The sequence below is a fragment of the Mastomys coucha genome, unplaced genomic scaffold (genome assembly GCF_008632895.1).
Source record: "Mastomys coucha isolate ucsf_1 unplaced genomic scaffold, UCSF_Mcou_1 pScaffold23, whole genome shotgun sequence".
In the NCBI taxonomy this organism is placed as follows: domain Eukaryota; kingdom Metazoa; phylum Chordata; class Mammalia; order Rodentia; family Muridae; genus Mastomys; species Mastomys coucha.
In genome coordinates, this window is record NW_022196906.1 from 32,642,187 (window position 1) to 32,647,972 (window position 5,786).

Sequence of the window (5,786 nt, forward strand, 5' to 3'; positions counted from 1 at the left end):
ACCAGTCAGAAACCAAATGAAGCAACACCACGAATCTTATAAATTTAGACCAAACAAAGAATTTTTAGATTTTCTAGCAATAATTTCAAGAGAAAAGGCACTTTGTCATTTGCTGAACCGAATAATCACAATTGCAAATATTTTTCTAGGAAAAAACAATTATCAGCTTATTTGCCTTAGAACAAAGAAGCTGCTGACCCCTCTTAAAAGCAGCTTTTTAGCAGGGGCTCTCCTGCTGTGTTTGACTCCTGGCTAAGGGTGTGGGCAACTTAAATCAGCCTCCGCCTTGCAAACTGAGACCGAATCAAGAGATGAATAGCTAGCAGATAGAGTTTAAAATATTTTTTCTCTTCAACATGAAACATAGAACAACAATCATTCAGAAAACAAAACAAAAACAGACACAAATTGACATGTGGACAGATTGGTGCACCAAGTACAGACAACACAGAAAGGGTAGAGAACTTGATGTAACCAGAATTACAGATGTCTCCTGTAAGGGCCAGAGAGGAAGCAGGACATCTCCTGATTTCCTTCTGTCCCTAGGAGAGCTCTGAAATCCATTTTCCTTCTCTCTTGATCTCTCTCTCTCATGTCATTTGTTTGTCTAGCATCTCCTTTTTTTTTTTTTTTTTTAAGCCCTACTCCTCTCACCTGATACAGTTCTTGACTGTGGACAAAGAATTCATGGCTATTCAATGCCTGTCCCATTATCATCACAAACTTAACAGGATCCCTATTGGATGTGACAGACTCCTGGGGCAAGATGTCTTCCACACAAAATTCGTTGGCCGACCAAAAACTCTGTGGCTATCTTCACTAGTCCAGTTACCCCAACCTACAGGACTTAAACAAAGGGTTCTCAAGGGAAGGGAGCAACAATGACAAATTGGGATTTGTCATTGACAAGACAAAAGACAAAGAAGACAAGACAAAAATTTTGTTCAAGTCTCAGTTTACTCTAGGGAAACTAAAGGCTTATAAAGCTGCAGACCACAAAGGTATTTGCCCAGGTGCGTGGGCCAGACCGGTATTATCTCTTGGTTAACGTAAATGGAATGTCCCCATTGTAAAATGTCCAGAAAGGTATGTCCCCCTTTTAAGAAGTCCGAATAGCCCCCTATTGTAAAATGTCCTGAGTCAATTATGGGAACAAAAGTATGATAGTGGAAGAAACAAAAGCGTGTTAGTTAATAGATGATGGTCCAGGGACAAGATGAAGACTGAGATGCCAGGGCCTTTTGGGCCCTAACCCTACAATAGGTAAATAAGTAAATAAAATAATAAAGTAACAAAATAAAAATATAAAAGTCAATGAAATGATTCCTAAAGATATTCTTCCATCTTAATAGATTGTTGCCTAGCCCAACTCTCACCAGAGAGGTTTCCTCAGGGAGCTGGTAGGAGAAGATTCAAAACCCATAACAAACATAAAATGGAGGGTAAAAGGGGAGAGAAGGCTTATAGAAGTCAGAAAGGTTAAGGAAACCAGTAGAATAGGTTCCACATAATTATCTCAGCTTGATTCATAGGGGCTCACGGAGATGATGTAGCAATCACCGAGCCTGCACATGTCTCTAATAGATGTTCTGCATATATGTTATGGTTATTTAACTTGAGGATTTAGGGAACTCTTGACAGTGGGAGAGGGAGTATCTCTGACTCTTTTTCTGTTTCTTGGAAACTTTTCCCTCCTACTTGATTGCTGCCTCTTTCAGAGGATCTGTGGATCTGGGGAAATGGGAATTAGTGTGTGGTCTGGGAAGAGTGGATGGGGAGATGTATTGTATGAGAGAAGAATAAATAAAAAGAAAACAGAAAGATGAAAGATGATATATATATATGTATATATATGTATATGTATATATAAAACTATATATATTTATATACATAAATTAATATTTATTTATATATTTATATATTTATATTTATACTTGTATTTGCATAAAACTATATATATATATATATATATATAACTAATGGTTTTTGTACTGTTCTGTTATAGATTCTTAATTTTTGTTGGTGGATAAGCTCATCCAGATATATCCATATTCAAAAGTAAAAGAATAAAATATAATGTGAAGGTCTACAGCTTCAAATTGCCTATATAGGAAGTTTATTGCAATATATAGAGTTTGGCTCTGGTTAATTTCAGTATATTACTTGATTTTTTTTCTTTTTGTTTGTTTGCTTTTTCAAATTTTATTACGAAGCTACTTTTATATTTTAAAGAAAGATGTTGAAGAAAGATGATGATGATGATGATATACATATGGATAGATGATAGATAATATTACAAATAAATATGTCAGTATCTAAAGACTTGGAGACTCTAACAATACAATTTTAAAAGTCAATATCTTTGTTTTTTGCCCCTCACAAATACCATGGACAACTAAGATAATTTTTTCATGTTTTAGAGCTGTAATTGTGGAATTCCAACTATATCACAAGAATTATAAGCACAACCTTTTATTATCAGTATCTATTTTGCATTATTTGATTTTTAAAACTCTTTACTCCATGTTTTAATCCATTCTCTTATGTGGAGGGGAGGAGGGTGGGCATGGCAATGGACTATTTCTTTTGTCCATTTTATTTTCTATAATACACATCCACAAGAGTTCTTTCTATAAACATTCAAAGGCCAATTCATTTATAAAGATAGAATTAGCTTTTAGTTGCACTTTATTGGGTTGACATACATATACGAACGAACACAATTTATTGTGAGTTGTATGTATGATACAACAGTTATAAAGAATCAATGCAATAGAAACCCATAAAGAAAACTTTGTCTAAGTCTTAGGCAATTCAAAGGTGTTTCCAGACCCTTAGGACACAGAGGTAAAAGGATAAAGAAAAATGATATAATGCAGTTAGAAAGTGGAAAAATATGTGGATGAAAGATTACAAAATACTAAAAGCTACGAAGATAGTAGAGATATTAACACACTAGATACACTTTTCATTCAAAAAAGAAAGTAATTTTATTGGCTCAAGAAGTATGGCTCAGTTGTTGAACGGAATTATAGCTCTTGAAGAAGACCTGAGTCTAATTTTTTGAAAATTTTTGAAAATTTTCACATGGAAGCTTATAACCTTCATTAACTCTAGTCCTGTTCATGTTGTGCCTTCTTCTGACCCCTGAGGACTCCCATGTGTCCATGGTGCACCTACAGTCATTCAAGTACCTACATATAAACACATTTTAAAAATAAAAGCGCTAATGAAGAGATAAACACCAAACAATATTTTCCAATACTTATCACATATTTAATATATAATATATGTAGATATATAAAATAAATTGTTAAGGAAATATCAAGCAGGCAAATATTGGTTTCAGATACATAAATGGTATGAATTTTCTAAGCTGTAGGTCAAGGATTTAGTAATGTCAGAAGACTATCATAATAGACCAAAGGGTTTTTTTATGCTAAATTTCAAAATATTAAAAAATATGATGACATTTAGAAAAATTAAACACTAACAAGAAATTTATGTTATATTTAAAATATTTAAATTTCAGTTTGATAACCTTAGACTTAGTATCTTAAGGATAGTCAGTTTCTGCCATTGTCTTAAAATAATAATAATAGTCAAACGTCATATTCCATGAATGATATTATCATAGCTTAGGTTATTCTCTAAATACTTTTTAAAAACTTAAATATCTTAAGTTAGCCATTCCAAATATTTCTGGCCCCAAATAATGCCTAAAACTCCTGGAAAAAAAGACTCAAAAAATTAACAAAGCCCTTTGCTGAAAGATAATTCATTCAGAGTACTTGAATATATAAGTCGACAACTTGAATTTACTGTGGACCCTTCCGTTTCAGCTTTATAAAGAAGATATTTTCCAATAAGGAAGGAATAACCAGAATAGAAATGTCTTGTGAATGCATGTTTCTGAAAGCCAGTACAGCTGAGTTCCTCTACTTCTTCGACTCATTAAGTGACATGGTTGTCAAATATTAAACTTTCTTCACAGGAAGAAATGGTGAAACATATACTACTTTTGAACACCTAAATTTCTCCACTAGAATTCTTAATTTACATGTCAAAGAACAAGAAAAATTATTTCTGACAATGGTAAGGAAAAAGTCATTATATATAAAAATATTGAAATAAATTATTGAAATGAGATTCAAATTTCATTTACCCTACAAACAAATAAAACAAACAAAAAAGATATGATAATGGCCACACAAATGGAACTAATAAAACTGACATTCCAAGCCTCGTGACTACATGAAAGAAGACACTCGTTCAGATCAACACTTTCTCTTACTCAGGGTTTTTATCAAGGCAATTTTAACATCTTTGTTCCTCAAGCTATAGATTAAGGGATTCAGCAGAGGAACTGTATTGGTATAAAATACAGAGGAGATTTTACTTTCATTCATTGACTCAGCAGAAGATGGTTTGAGATACATGAATGCACCTGATCCAAAGAACAGAGAGACTGCCATTATGTGGGAACTGCAGGTGCTGAAGGCCTTGGACCTGCCCTCCTTGGACCTGATATGAAAGATACTTGAGAGGATGAAACCGTAAGAGATAAAGATGGTGATGGTGGGAACAATGATGTTGATGCCTATAACAACAAAAACCTCCAGCTCATTGACATAGGTGCTAGTGCAGGAGAGCTGAAACAAAGGGGGAATATCACAGAAGTAGTGATTGATGGTGTTTGCACCACAGAAGGTCAGTCTCAGCATGAATCCTGTGTGAGCCATGGCACTAGAAAATGCCATTATATATGATCCAAGTATGAGGTTCAAACATACTTTAGGAGACATGACAATGTTGTATAAGAGTGGATTACAGATGGCCACATAGCGATCATAGGCCATTACAGTCAGCATATAACATTCAGAAATGCAAAAGAAACTGAAAAAGAAAAGCTGAGTCATGTATCCTCTATAAGAAATAATGTTCTTCTCTGATATAAAGCTCATTAACATTTTTGGTGTGAACACAGAAGTGTACCAGAGGTCAATAAAGGACAAGTTAAAGAGGAAAAAGTACATTGGGGTATGAAGGTGAGAGTTCAGTACAATTGGTTAATCCCACCAGAATGAATTCAGTCACTGAAGAGCTATTTTCAGAACCCATTCTTCAAAGGAATCTATGGGCACATGCCAAGAGAAATCATGTTAGAAGAAAATTCTCTCTCTCTCTCTCGCTCTCTCTCTCTCTCTCTCTCTCTCTCTCTCTCTCTCTCTCTCTGTCTTTCACACACAAACACATACACACATATACGTGCACCTACAATCCTATTATTTCATACCTATTTTGATTATATTTACCCTCTCTTTTTATTCTTAATCATGTTCTTTTGTGTTGGTCATATATTATTGGAAGTATGTCCTTCTGCTGGAGGATGGTTGGTTTATCAGGAACTACACTCTTAAAGCAGACTGACTCTTCTACCAGCAGCTTACAATTGCCAGTAGCTCTTAGATAAGAGTAGAGCTTCTTGACTCAGTCCTCCTTCTATGCTAGGATTTGGTCTTGAATGGGCTTGCCAAGCTCTTTTGCATTCTGTCAAAGTTCCTGTAAGCTTGTGTGTGCAAATGCCCTGCTGTGTGCAAAGATACTTTTTCCTTATATCCATCTGTCCTCTGGCTCTTGTTCTATTTCTACCCTCAATTATCAACAAGATAAGTAACTAAGTACAATATCACATTCATTCCACAGATGTCTGCTGTTGCTTCTCTGTGAAAACATACAGTATCCAAAGACAAGAAAGGAGAAAGCAGAGCCAAGATACAACCACT

At 34.7% G+C, this 5,786-nt stretch overlaps 1 pseudogene; it reads right to left on the reverse strand.

Annotated features, from left to right (window-relative positions):
* Window positions 1-4,277: 4,277 nt before the first annotated feature.
* LOC116072660 lies at window positions 4,278-5,121 on the reverse strand (annotated as a pseudogene).
* Window positions 5,122-5,786: the final 665 nt, after the last annotated feature.